Source organism: Bombyx mandarina, chromosome 07 (assembly GCF_030267445.1).
Source record: "Bombyx mandarina strain Sakado chromosome 07, ASM3026744v2".
Taxonomy (NCBI): Eukaryota; Metazoa; Arthropoda; class Insecta; order Lepidoptera; family Bombycidae; genus Bombyx; species Bombyx mandarina.
Genome location: NC_143214.1, coordinates 6302487 through 6317711, shown reverse-complemented (window position 1 = coordinate 6317711; position 15225 = coordinate 6302487). Strand labels below are relative to the sequence as shown.

The 15225-nt window shown below is 34.9% G+C and overlaps 1 long non-coding RNA gene across 1 annotated transcript; it reads left to right on the top strand.

The window, feature by feature from the left end:
- The first annotated feature begins 5447 nt into the window (after positions 1-5447).
- Positions 5448-9391, top strand: LOC149502638 (uncharacterized). The gene is made up of 2 exons (XR_016323289.1): positions 5448-5726; positions 9327-9391. It is a non-coding gene; the product is annotated as an uncharacterized LOC149502638 (long non-coding RNA).
- Positions 9392-15225: the final 5834 nt, after the last annotated feature.

Here is a 15225-nt window from a genome sequence, read left to right as displayed (position 1 = left end):
GAAACCTTGTTTCACCGCAAAATGTTTGCTCAAAGACTTGTTGTCGGCGTATTCTGTTTGTTTTTCACAAAAACTCCGCTTCGTTTTCGTGTGCGTTGAATAATCTATATTGAGCCAGAAATATTTGTACAATAATATTTTATATGTTTATAATAATAATAAGAATGAATATGTAATATTCAACACCGACAACCAATGGATTGTTGAGACTGAATTTCGACTCTTTTTTTTAAGTCGTTTCTAATTATGTTACAAACTGAACTTTTATGTCATGCTAGTGTTATTTCATCGACGTTTAACTGCCTGGAAACAACAGTTTTTCATCAAATTTACACACTAAAACTCAATCTGTACGGAACGAATAAAACAAACATTATGCTATTCTAAAACTAAAAATAGACCTGAATATTAATAACTAGCTGACTCGGCAGACTTCGTAGTGCCTCAATCCAAAATAAAAGACCCAAACTTTGGTATAAATAAAACTTAAAACAAACAAAAGGAATCCGTCCGACGGGGGACATACAAAGGGAAACAAAAATTGTTATACCTTTTAAACCTTCTCTGGACTTCCACGAATCATTCAAGACCAAAATTAGCCAAATCGGTCCAGCCGTTCTCGAGTTTTAGCGAGACTAACGAACAGCAATTCGTTTATATATATATAGAAGATAGATTGTGGATAAAATGCATACAGACTAAATATATACGATTATTAAATTATAGTCAACAATATAGTTAGTATAATGCTTATTCAATTTTATACTTTACCCGATTTTCAATATTAATTAGGTATGTTTTTCTTTTATGAACTCCCTTGTGTGAGTCATATTCATTTTTATATATAGAGATAGATAATAACATTATGTACTAATTAAATACATTTACTATTTAATCTTACGTTTTACTGCCTTTATATTATTTCTAACGTTTCAATTACTTTACAGTTTTCCTTTTCACAGACGAGACTGTAAAAGCAGTTTTAATTCTATCTCCGACACGCGTAAACCGAAGAGAATACATTTTTTTTTTACTGTTTAATGCTGTACTAGCCGACTTAACCTAATAGGTGTATGGCTTAATAAAGAATGAAAAAAAAGCTGTACTAGCAATATAAGATGTTGTATTAGTGTAAGCGGACAAATAAGTAGAATTAGAATATCAACATGCATGTGCTAAAGGATTACACGGGCTTATGATACAGTAAAGTGATCCTTCGGAGATATGTTTGTTTTGAATACTGTGATATTTGGTGCAACGCGTCACACGCCGCTGGGCATAGACAACGTATTTCGAAGCAATGTTTGTATTCGTTCCCCTTTGGCAAAATTACATTGATTGAACCCCAAGACTAATAACGTAATACGCAAGTCATTCGACTGGTGTTATTTAGTTGATTCGGGCATAGTCATTGTTGTTATTTCGTCGAATTCGCAATTGCAACATTCACTGTTTATTTCGATATTCGCATTCATAATAACATATTTAAGAACCAATAAAGTATCTGAGTCCTCATTTATGAGCATCGTTCATATGTTAATTCGATTTCCAAGGTTTTATCACAATGTTTTTATCTACGTCTAAGCAATAGTCGTTGCTTAAAAAGGCATTGAGCAATAGGGTTTGTTTTATTAAAAATCAGAAAGAGTCGTCCAAAGTAATGGACGGTTAAATCCAAGGGAAACAACTTGTTTGGGTTTCGTTCAGAAGTTTGGAAACGTAATTGATCGAAAAGCCGTGATCAAGAGCTCCGCGCGCTTCGAATATCAAAGACTTTACCGCAATCTTGTTTAATTTTTGCTTTTTCATCACATTCAAACATACATTATTATTTATGTGTACATTCACAATAAAATCTACCACAACATAAGTATCACTACATAGTATAAAACAAAGTCGCTTTCTTTGTCCCTAATCCCTATGTATGCTTAAATCTTTAAAACTACGCAACGGATTTTGATGCGGTTTTTTTAATAGATAGAGTGATTGAAGAGGAAGGTTTGTATGTATAATAACATCCATTAAATAGTGCAGAAATCAATAATAAATTACAGTTTCTGAAGCGAAGTGAGGGCGGGTCGCTAGTTTATAATAACTAATAGAGTTTAGGAATTCTACATTACATGATTCATTAAGCTATAATAGCAATCGTATGTTATTTATAAGATCAGTATTATATAAAAAATTAGTTAGCTGTGTACTAGTTATCTGCCCTGGATTTCTATTATAGACTTACGATATAAAAAAAACATTATTAACTTCCTAAATTGCGGATATTATAAGGACGAGTAAAACGGAATAAAAGAAAAGATATTAAAGAGTGAAAAGTGTGAAAATATATTAAAAAAAGAGATAGTAGATAGTAGGTTGATCAAAATGATGACGCACTAGGAACAAGTTATAAATTACCTACTAGTAAACGAATATGTAATGTATTCATAAATCTTCTTCTTCTTGTCATTATCCCGAATTACGTGGGGTTGGCAATACTGTCCCGGTCATCGTTCTCGTCGAACCCGTCGCTTGCGACGAAGGGCTTGGCGAGTAAATTAACCCACAAACACAGCCCACTGAGTTTCTCACCGGATCTTTTCAGTGGGTCGCATTTCCGATCCGGTGGTAGATTCAGCGAAGCACTGCTCTTGCTAGGGCTATTGTTAGCAACGTCATCAGGTTTGAGCCCCGTGAGTTCACCTACTTGTTAGCTTACATTGACATAGCCTCTCAAGACTATTAGCTTAGGTAGAAAAAAAGTCTGTATTACTAAAAAATTAAATAAAAAAATAAACATAACCAAAATGTACTACTGGTAAAAAATGTACTACTAATACTGGTGGTAGGACCTCTTGAATGAGTCCGCACGGACAGGTACCACCAACCTGCCCATTTCTGCCGTGAAGCAGCAATGCGTTTCGGTTTGAAGGGTGGGGCAGCCGCTGTAACTATACTGAGACCTTAGAACTTATATCTCAAGGTGGTTGGCGCATTTACGTCATAGATATCTATGGGCTCCAGTAACAACTCGTCCACAGATCTAAGCAATAAAAAAAAAAGTAGACTTGCACCTTTATTATATTATACAATGATTCCCTGTTTAGCTTTGGGAACGATTATGATGTAACTGAAACATCGTTGTGTTACATATGTACATCGAATGAATTAAGGATATGGTACAGAAAGTACATTATAGTAATTATAAAGGTTTTATATTATATCAATTATAATTTATAGTACTTTTTCATAATATTTGTAGTAATCGATGATTTATTATTGAAATTTGCGTTTCTTCCTTAAAAAGTAGTAAAAATCTCAATATATATATTATACTTTCACACACTAAGATATTTTTGGAGGCAACAATTTAAAAAAGGCCGACATCGATACATTTTCTTCGAAACGGACTTCTACCCAGAACCAGGATTATAAAATTTCATGCTTTTTACTTTAAAAAAATGTAATTTAAAAACTTAAAAAAACGCGTTTAAACTGAATTCAAAATTGTTTATATATTTTTTTAATCCTGTTGATACTAGTCAATATCCTTACAAGCGAAGCGAGCGAAGTTATACTAATATTGTACTATGATCAGACCTTGATACGTGTGCGAATATTCAAGTTAATTGGACGTGATGAAGCGATAAAAATAAGGTTGAAAATTCTGTCACATACGAACAAGTACCTATACATAACAAGCTTATAAAAGCATTTAAGACGGACACCCCTACGGGGTTCACATTTTATTTTACTCCTCCCAAGGTTCCCAGGGGTGATATTTCAAAAAGACCTTCCTTAGTGGACGCTTACAACACAAAAGGCCTCAGCTGCCGAATATTTCAAGTTTGTAAGGCCGGCAGTTTAAGCTCTGATTTGGTAAATCAGTCAGTCAGGACAAATAATATATCTATTACAACTTCACTATAGGCTTTATTGTTTTAAATAAATCAACTACGACTTGTTCAGTACTTGAGCAAACTGACTTCTCGTCTAATGCTTGGTTGTCGACGAAGCCTATAGACATCACTGCGTGACTGGCGCCAACCACCCACTGGTCGACCAATCTGTCTCCTGTATCAAAGCTAAAAAAAACAGAAAATAATAAACAACGCGCGACTCTAAATCGTGACAGCAATGTTATGAAATCACCACAATATTCTTAAAAAGTAACTTATCGAACAAAATATACAGAAGTAATATATCACATACATAAAGCTGCGGAAACTTATCTAAACAACCGTAGATAAGTCTTTGGGACTGAAAGTCGACGAAAAGCTGTATCTACAGAATAGGCGTAGATAGCATAATCCGGTAGATGCGATCCCGACAGCAGGATTAGACTGATTACTGATCTCGACACTGGCAGCCCTATTCTAGCTGTCAAGATACTTGCAACTTGATAGTTAATGCCACCAGACTTTTACAAGCCTACCGCTTAACTGAGACGTTTTCTATGGTGAAGCGGTAAGTTTAAGCATGCGATAACAAGATTTTATGTCGTTTTGATGGAATTGCGAAATTTGAAAAATAGAACCAAACCAAGCATTAAGGATGAAAGTTTTAATAAGATAAATCAACCAGTACTCATTATTTTACGAAAATATTTTAATACTACACAATCATTGAACAGAGCTGAAAATAATGTACATTCGGTACTACGTTGTACTAAATATAGATAACAATAAAAAGAGAGGTGTCTTATGGTCTCCCATTCGTAACGGTTTTCCTTTTGCTACATATTTTTTGTTATATGAAGTATTCTCTAAATAAAAATAAAAGATTCAATATAAAATAATGAAACGTATCATAAAATGTGAATAGTTGCGAATAAAGTTGATATTGAGATAATTTTGTTGGAATATAGTAAAAAATTTAATATAAAATTATTATACTTTTTTTGGTCGAGCCCCTCAGTCCGTAAACAAACCTAGTCATAAGGAACACTATTAAAAAAAAATTACAAAAATAGATGGTTACAGTTTTAATACGATTAAAAAAACCCTTCATAAGAGTTAATCATAAGTTCAAGGCTTTATTGATATGAGGATACTTAATCATCGATGTCAGGAAATTTATAGAAATTTCTCAAATACGACGGGATTACCTACGAAAAATTCCTAACCGTCGAACACTGACGAGCAACAGTGTTCGATGTCGCCCAAAACAGGTCATTACGGATCCTCGCGGTCCATTAACGGTGCTTTTAGGTACCACAAGCTCCGGTCACCGTCCTCGTCCTCGAGCGAATTAACCCATAGACACAGCCCACTGAGTTTCTCGCTGGATCTTCTCAGTGGATCGCGTTTCCGATCCGGTGGTAGATTCTGCGAAGCACTTCTCTGGCTAGGGTCAGTGTTAGCATCGCTCCGGTTTGAGCTCCGTGAGCTCACCTACTTGCTAGGTTACGCTGAAATAGCCTCTCAAGGCTATCAGCTTTTAGGTAGGAAAAAAAAGCAACAGTATTCACCCTAATCACCTACATCGTATTAAAAAAATTAATTCTCTGAGCGTAACTCTCGTAGCTTACTCGGAGCGTACTTTGTTTTGAATAGCCCACGGAAGAGAACAAATGACCAGCATCCCGAACGGGAAACGCAAAACAGTGACAAGGTCGAGTGCGCGTAACTCTGTGTCCGCCAGCGGTTGGGTCTGCACTTATTGCATCCTGCACACACATTCGTCTGGCCGTACTCTAAGATGGTTCCTTATTGAAATAACGTTACCACATACAAGTACGTTACGTAATTTGTTATCATGACGTAATTACGCAGACGAGGTAAGGATATTCATTTTACGAGCCTAGACATTTTCATTAGATTACTCTTCTAACTGAAGTTGATTTTTCTTGTCGCTCTTCTAAGGAAATCGATGAAAATTAAAAAAAATATCTTTACAGTTACAGTTACTTACTTTTTTTACATTATTTAGTTTTATTTTTAGTTTGGTATAAGTATATATAGGTATCATGCAGCTTGTTGACTATTTTTTAATGTTAATTGTGTCTTGTGTAAATAATTATAAGGTTTTAGAGTAATAATCATAATGACATTTCATAATTAAATTACTACAGTTTTACTGGTGGTAGGACCTCTTGAAAGTCCGCGCGGGTAGGTACCACCACCCTGCCTATTTCTGCCGTGAAGCAGTAATGCGTTTCGGTTTGAAGGGTGGGGCAGCCGTTGTAACTATACTGAGATCTTAGAACTTATATCTCAAGGTGGGTGGCGCATTTCTGTTGTAGATGTCTATGGGCTCCAGTCACCACTTAACACCAGGTGGGCTGTGAGCTCGTCCACCCATCTAAACAATAAATAAATAAAAAGTTACATTGAAATAAAATATAAAAAAAAACAGATATTGACTCTTCCCATGAATACCGAATAATCACAATATTTTCTGGTTTAATACCTAATTTTCGAAATTGAAAACATAATAAATAACTATGCGTAGTCAGTATGTGATGTAGCTGAACGTATAATACAAAAACGAAACCTTTCATCTTTTGATTTGGGAAAATATATGTTCAAGCAGAACAAATGATGTTACATGACAAAAGCAAGAATACTCAAGGGAAACCACCGGGAATATTATTCACTGTTCTTCGGAGAGCGACCTTTAATTTCATCTCTCTTACGTTTAGAAAGATTTTGCGACGCATAAAATGTAATGTCTGTTGGCGTGTTAAAAGAAACAAGCTATTTGTGTAGGATCGTTAAAAAAAATCATGAGTGCTATCTACAATAATAGGTAGGTTTTTTTTTTTTAAACATTTTGTTCTGCCGACGAATTGGCAAAACGTAACAACCTCAGGTAACAACCACAGATGAATGTATTGAGATAAGTTATTTTAATACTTGTTTTATATTTTACGAGTATTTTTTAATAGTTAGAATCTCTTCTTCTTGTCCTTATGTAGATGAAGTGGAGGCGGTGTAGCATGTCCTCTTGTCATGCCTCATCCCTATGTAAATCCCTATTTAGCATGAGTTTTACGACCAACCGCCTGCTTCAAATCAACCCTCCATGGGTTATATTACATATCACCCTTAGTGAGTCCATTGCAACGTGCATAGGTAGATTGACTTCTCTGTTTCTTCTTGTGGTGTTTAATTTACTTCATCCGATTTTGGTTCCATGATTTGCATTTTAGAATTATAAACACTATAAACTAAAATTTTTATTTTCAAATACTGAAAAGAATAAAAACATCATATTGCATTCGTTTTTCTGTATTTACAGAATAATGTTGAAGCGACAATATTCTGAATAGATTTTTTTAATTAGTTGTTATCTCTATTATGAATTTGATTCTGAATTGTTTACTCTGAAAAAAATATTTTACTGCACGAAAAGTCATTTATTTTATAGAGTAATTTCAGGACCTGTTTAATTCGACTTTATTTATTTTCGGTACCCTATGAAAGGATTCTAAATTTTTAAACAAGGTTCAATTTTCAACTGTCCTTCGCCGTGTCCATTAGGCTAATAGCAGGACTGTGTTTCCGACAAAGCCGTTTTCGATTGCAATGTCTTACTGATTAACAATACCTACATAGTTGACATAGATATTTTTTAATATAAATATTTGAACAACATTAAGCCGTAAAAGCAGTTTTAATTATATCTATGATACGCGAAAATCAAAAAAATACTATGTTCGACTAACATTGTCTTGTCATGTACTTAAAATTTAAAATCTCACTAGCGATAAATTATGGTGTGGAATATTAATGATGAAAATTCAACCATTAAATGTCTCAACTCATATTATGTTGTACCCTAAAAATGAGTTTTAAACACGTCATCACAGACGTAACAAAAAATACTTAATAAAAATAATTGACATTCTTTTAAATGCGGTTAATAGTAAAATAGAATTTAACAAAATGGAACGCAAGCGTTTATTTATAACAATGGTTGTTGGCCAACGCTCACTGCTGGGGAGTTAAGTAGGCCACTGCATTATTGCGATTATCTCGATGACAAGTGACCGACGCTAAGTTCATGGCCAATATAATTTAACACAATTCGCAGACATCTTTGATTGGCAGGATGAAATCAAACGTCATCATATTTTATATGATCCACGCGACGGTCACTGAGAATGAGAATCAACCTCACTCAAGAATAATAATGCTCATGCGACCGAGCGAGCTGTGAAATATTCAACCTTCGAAAATAAAAGAAGAGCACTAAAAAACGCGAGATTAAACCGCAAAAGATGTTTTAATTGTGTGATTGAACAGCTTATAATTTCCACATGACCCTGAAGGTTCAGTAGGAGGATTTATATAACATATGTAACGGTTCAAGTCGTTGAAATAACTAGAAGCCGCCATTGGGATACATTTTTTTTTGTAAGCGTGATTACTAATTCATTAAATTGCGAATTTCAAAACTGCCTTAAAGTGCCAAATCTCGTTGGTTATAATTCAGAGTTTTTTCTTTGATTTTAATTATGATACTAATTCATTTCAAAAGATAATTCCATAATTAACGTCAAAAGAACATAAAAATTAACAGTATAAGGTAATAAAAACCAAATTCATAATTGAGACCTCAAATCTCACGGCGGGGGCGGCATTGATTAAAAGCTAAAATACAACAGAGAAATATTCAGTGTCTTTGAAATCTAGATAACCAATACAATTTATAAAGAATTTGAAAACAGAAACAGAAGTGACATATTTTCCTCACTAGTGATTTATCGCGGAGGTCGGGAAGCGAATACTCCATCTTCATGTGAATGTCGAGTCTCGCCCAAGAAGTACAATGAATGACTCTATTTGTATAGATGTCACACAAAACACAGGTGCTCTACAGATGCAATTATACTGAACTTTTTCATTTAATAATTTTTTTCTGTTTTCCTTTGAATGTAGATGTTCCAAAATATTCATTTTTATATATCCCTATTTAAAGTCGAAATAAATAAATCATATATTAATATAGAAATTTTTGCAATATGATGTAATATTTGTTGAAATTTTGGAATACCTATTACGTCCAGTTTTTGTTCAATAACTTTGATTTTGACGTTCACAAATTCTGTATCACGACCGCCGAAACAAGAATTCTCAAGAGAACAATATTTCAGTATCATACTTCCATTTTGCCTTCTTTGAACAAATAGGAAATTATATTATATTTTTTATTATTATGTTTTACTTATACACTACCAACCCACTTTAAAATAAACTAAATACTTTCTTAATTGGGATGTATTGAGATACACGCAGTTACATAAATATGTATATCTAATTTCTGAATAAATGCGAGTCTTTTTTTTGTTTTACTTATATTTCGTAATTTTTTGTTTCGTTTTCTAACAGGTTCTAATTAAAACATTGCGGTACATTCATTATTTTTGACCGAATTGGAGGATCCAGAAAATAGGTATGTACTTAAACGAATATCCTAATTTGGATACTTGCAAGAGAAGGGATTTTTTTATTACATCATCATCATCATTATCTTGCCCTTCTCCCAGTCACTTGAGGTCGGCGCAACATGTTTTCTCCTTCCATACTCTTCTATCATATACCTTTTTTTTATTACACATTTAGTCATATTTATTAACTGCTTTTCCGAATAACCAGCCCATTAAAAAGTTCCAGTCCTTCTACCTCTATAAATTAATTTCAATTTTGGTATGCTAAAGCACGTCGCATTGCAGGTTGCACGGCCGATGCGCCGATGACCTACATCAAGGCACAAAGCCTTATTCGGAGCAGGGGTTAGCTATATCTAAAACGTAAAATATAACAAAGTTCCATTCACCTGCCACCGATCGGTACAAGCTTTATAATAAACGGTTTGAAATATGTTAATGGACATTTGTTTCGGAATGGTTCCGTTATATGCATCTAAAGTAATTAAACCGAACCAGTCAAGTAACGTAGGCAACAGCCTCTATAGGCACTAACGTGTACTGCACTCTTCGATAAATAGTCTGGTGCTGTAATAAATAATTGTAATTTCAGTTCCAATTTTTCTTACAAAAGAATACATTTAGCTACTATGTTATGTATTTTGAAGCATTTCCAAGAAGATAGAAAAGTGAAATTTCGAATTGACATTTTATCACAGCGAGCCGATAAGCTTCGAAATAAGAAGAGAAACTGAGTTTGGTTGCGAAGAATACTTCTCCGTGAACATTGAATAAAGTACTCATAAGAATGGTGTACATCTTATCCTTTCAAAATTACAAAGTAGACAGGGCTCAAAGGCTATAAAGTATTATGAGTATAATATAAAATTGTTTATGTTCAGGACGCTAACATTCTCGCAAAAAGCAAAAGAGAGTGACCGAAATGATTCAGTGCTTAATAACACAGATTCAGAGCGACTCTCGAGCTATTTCTAGTTGGTTTGAAAAAGTTCTAAATATGCCGCTTCCAACAGAAAAATCGATAGGATACGTTGAATTGACACAGTGCATAGAAAAATTGTAATTTTATGGATATATAAAAATTCTGTACGTTTGTTTATTACTGAACTCCTCCTAAACAGTGGTACCCTGAATGGCTTGGACTTACAATTTAACCACGTAGACGGCACTGTAAGTAGCTTCTCTACAAAATTATTAGAGTAGTAGTAGAATAGCAGATTATTAGAGAAATTAGCTGACGGGCTCTACCAATCAAAGTTCAACTTAAACAGTTGCTGATTTGAAACAGGTCACGATTTTGTTATGGTAGTACAAGAAATAACTCGAGCTGTACTAGATTTGAATTGGATTATTAAGCTGGGAGAAAGAACTGATAGAAAAGGTAATGATTTTTGTTTAGCTGGTGCCTAGCATAGACGTGTGCGGGAAATTATTTTGTATGTATGTGTGCAAAGTATTTGTAAAGTATCACTATTGCTCTAAATTTTTATATTGTGTCCAAGGATTTCCGAGTAAAATTATGGCATAATATGCGTAAGAAAAATATTTTAACTGTCTGGACTAACATTGTGTAGATAATTCATAAATAATAGAAAATAGCTGAAACCCTACATATGTATGTATGACCTAGAATATAACTACTAACTTATCCTGTAAACTCTGTATATTGCCTACCTGGTGTTACATGGTTACTGGACTATACTTGAGACCTTAGAACTTATATCTCAAGGTGGATGGCGCAGTTACGTACATTAAAAAAATAAAAATTTGGGCCCACCGAGCCTATATGGGTTGATGAACTCACAGCCCACCTGGTGTTAAGTGGTTACTGGAGCCCACAGACATTTACAACATAAATGCGAAAACCCGAAACGCATTACTGCTTCACGGCGGAAATAGGCAGGGCGATGGTACCTACCCGTGCGGACTAACAAGAGGTCCTACCATCAGTAAAATTCCATACCATTCCATTAAAAAGAAGTAATGACCCTAATTCTGTTACCAAAAAGAACAAGCAATATACTACCTACCCAAAATAGACTGATCTTCTCGTCATCATAGCAATTTATTTGACAAAAAATGTAATAAACATGGGCCTTACTTGAACCAAAGGCTTCACTATACACAAAGTAATCTATTTTGTTGAGTGTTTATTCATGCTTCAATTTATGGTCCTTGCACGGTCGTATTTTATAAAGCCTTATTTTCTTAGAAGCTGCGCTATAGCTACTTTGAGAAAAGCAAGCGAGATAATGTCTGCCTTCAAATAATCAACATATTCAGCCAATAAAATATGGATATGAAATCAATTCATGGCGTTTGATTCCTTTTTCTTCTTTTTGTCTATAGGAAAGGTTGGTTAGATAATATAATAATATATATATTGTTGTACATGACGCCAATCCACGTTGAAGTGGGTGAGTTTGATTGGAAAACTAGTGAGTGGATTAAGTTACAAAATTGCTCGAACATATTATTGCCCCGAGCGGATGAGGGAGATGTAAATAGTCATAGTAGATCAAGAAGGCCTAGATCTATTATTATATCTGTATCTTCTAACTAATCGGTGAAGACGCTTTTATCATATAAGGCAGACTTCGTAGTTAAACGTTACTCAATCTTAACTTATAACCTTAACTGTAAAGACCGCTTGTCAGCTCACCCAAAACCCATGTCCAAAGATTCAAGAGAACCGATGTACTATCCTACTAAGAGAAGACGGAGCATTGGCTCTACCTCGCCAAACCCTGACTTCTTGCAACTACCTTGATTATATTCTTAACGACTGATAGCAGGTCTTAACTTAAAAAATAATGTAAAATACACTGATTAAATTAGTAAATATATACTAGTATTAAGTAATTATATAATAGTAATTAGTAAATATAAAACGCTCCTAATTCAGGAACTCAAAACTGGAACTCTCGCCTGCGTTAAGGATACAATAATAAAGGCAACGTAAGTACTAGTCGACCCGTGCCTTAATATTCTGTTTGATTCGTTATTTGTTAACTTGAGTATCACTTGAAAACTGCTGAACCATTGACGATAAAGTTATAGTTATAATTTAGTTAAAAAAACCTGTAAATATCTTATCTCGAAGCGGATGACGGGGATTGGAAATCGATAGAACAGAACAAATATTTATTTATCATTATGAACTTGTTTATCGCTGATGTGATACGGCCTTAGAATAGCCGGGATAGAACATGGCCCTGTTTTCTGTACTTACTGTAAATATTTATTTTATTTTATATTAGGTGTTATTGCATGTATAATGAACAACTATTAGTTCACAAAAAACAACTCAAAAATTACTCAGTCAGTCGATAACAACTGGTTATAGGACAGGTTACAGATATTGCCTAAATTTCTAGCATTAAAATGTCATAAACTTTGTTACGAACAAGCACACATTCAACAAAGAGATTTATTACGTTTAAAAATGAAGATATTTTGTTTTAACGTGACAAAGTCTTATTATTCGATGGAGCTGGCTGCACGCACGAAAAAACATTACTCATGCGGCGTTACCTCGCTCTGAGGCGTATTTTCTTATGACGTTGTCACGTTCAACTATCGTCAGTAAACCGACTTTACAGACAACCGATTTTTTAATAATTATTAATTACTGGTGGTAGGACCTCTTGGAAATCCGCATGGGTAGGTACCACCACTCCGCCTATTTCCGCCGTGAAGCAGTAATGCGTTTCGGTTCGAAGGGTGGGGTAGTCGTTGTAACTATACTGAGATCTTAGAACTTATATCTCGAGGTGGGTGGCGCATTTACGTTGTAGATGTCTATGGGCTCCAGTAACCACTTAACACCAGGTGGGCTGTGAGCTCGTCCATCAATCTAAGCAATGAAAAAAAAAAATCTCTCCTCAGTGATTCGTTTTTAAACGAGGCCACAAAATATTTCTTAGTCGTGTTAAATATATCAATGATCTAGCCAAGTTCCATTATTGGCGACACGAGAAAAATGGACTTAGCAATACTACTAATGTTTAAAACTTTATCTACGAGTATGTGTTTTAATTACGGATGCTTCAAACTTACCTTAACATATTTTCGTCTCCGGGTACATACATTATATCCTTATGGAGTTATTCGAAACGGTATAATTACAATACCACAAGCCCTCTCAAATCCAAAGGTGTTAAAATATTTCTGTGACTCATTTACGAATCGATTTTCATTTCCTATAGACAATGACAGTGCAAATACCGTCAGCCATCTGGATACATGAGTCACGATTGTAATGCATAACGGCTGCCCCACTTTGAAACCGGAACACATGAAGGCCCGGGCGCAGAAATAGGCAGGATGGTAGTATTTTTCTTTCAGAATTATAATGTGACTTAAAAATCGAAAATTGGTCTTAGGCTGTATTGTACACACGCTTGGTTCGGCCAGAAACACGGCCCTTACATATTAGGCCCCCTTAGATATCTAGTCTTAGAGTCACAAGACGGTCGGTGTCATTCCAGTTAGCCCAACTACAGATTTCAGTAGCCGCTTAACATCAAGAAGATCTTGAATGAACGCAATTAAAAATCTTCATCTTACGATTTATATTTCACATTGTTCTAGACGAATTTAACCAGATAGAATACTTACCGATAATCTCTCAACATAATAGAAAATAATTTAGACACAATTTGTGGTTCATGATACCATACTTACTTACTTTTACTGGTGGTAGGACCTCTTGTGAGTCCGCACGGGTAGGTACCACCGCCCCGCTTATTTCTGCCGTGAAGCAGTAATGCGTTTCGGTTTGAAGGGTGGGGCAGTCGTTGTGACTATACTGAGACCTTTGAACTTATATCTCAAGGTGTGTGGCGCATTTACGTAGTAGATGTCTATAAGCTCCAGTAACCACTTAACACCAGGTGGGCTGTGAGCTCGTCCACAAGCCTCAGCAATAAAATAAAAAAATAGAACCACGTGAAGTATAACATCGAAACGTAATAGCTCTGTACAATACCACTTTCCAAAATCACATCACAAAATTCAAAATACGAGTCGATTGAAATACGTACTTCTCAGCTACGACGTAGATCAGTCGGTTCGCAAGTAGGTACTATACGGATATACGTTTTCTAAATATAGATCGATCAAAGTTCAGTTACGAAAAAAAAATATCTGAAGGAATTATCAACGAGGTACCAACTTTTATCCTCTGTTGGCCATAATTTACCTTTTTGGATTTATCGAACCCTTTTCCGCTCTCGTCTAAACTTAGAGTTAACGTTAACCGATCTTTCTAAAACTTCAATAAATATAACTGAAACAACTTGTGCATTTTATTGATATTATAAATGTAAATGTTTTTAATATGACATGATCTGAACGAACGAATTTGAGTTTATAGTTTTTAGTGTCTTTTATTTAAAAAAAATTTATTGCCATTGCGACAGACGATCATAAGACCTACCAATTATTTACTGGTGGTAACCTCCAGTGCGGACTCACCTCTTGTGAGTCCGCACTGGTAGGTACCACCACCCTGCCTATTTCTGCCGTAAAGCAGTAATGCGTTTCGGTTTGAAGGGCGGGGCAGCCGTTGTAACTATACATGAGACCTTAGAACTTATATCTCAAGGTGGGTGGCGCACTTACGTTGTAGATGTCTATGGGTTCTAGTAACCACTTAACACTAGGTGGGCTGTGAACTCGTCTACCCATCTAAGCAATAAAAAAAACCTCTTGGTAATAGTAACTATCGCCAGTGGACACCACAAAATCAAAGGATACAGTTAAGCCACTGCCGACAGCTGAAGACTCTCCTCGTCTACAGGACTCATTTTTATTGCAAATACATAATTTTAATCACT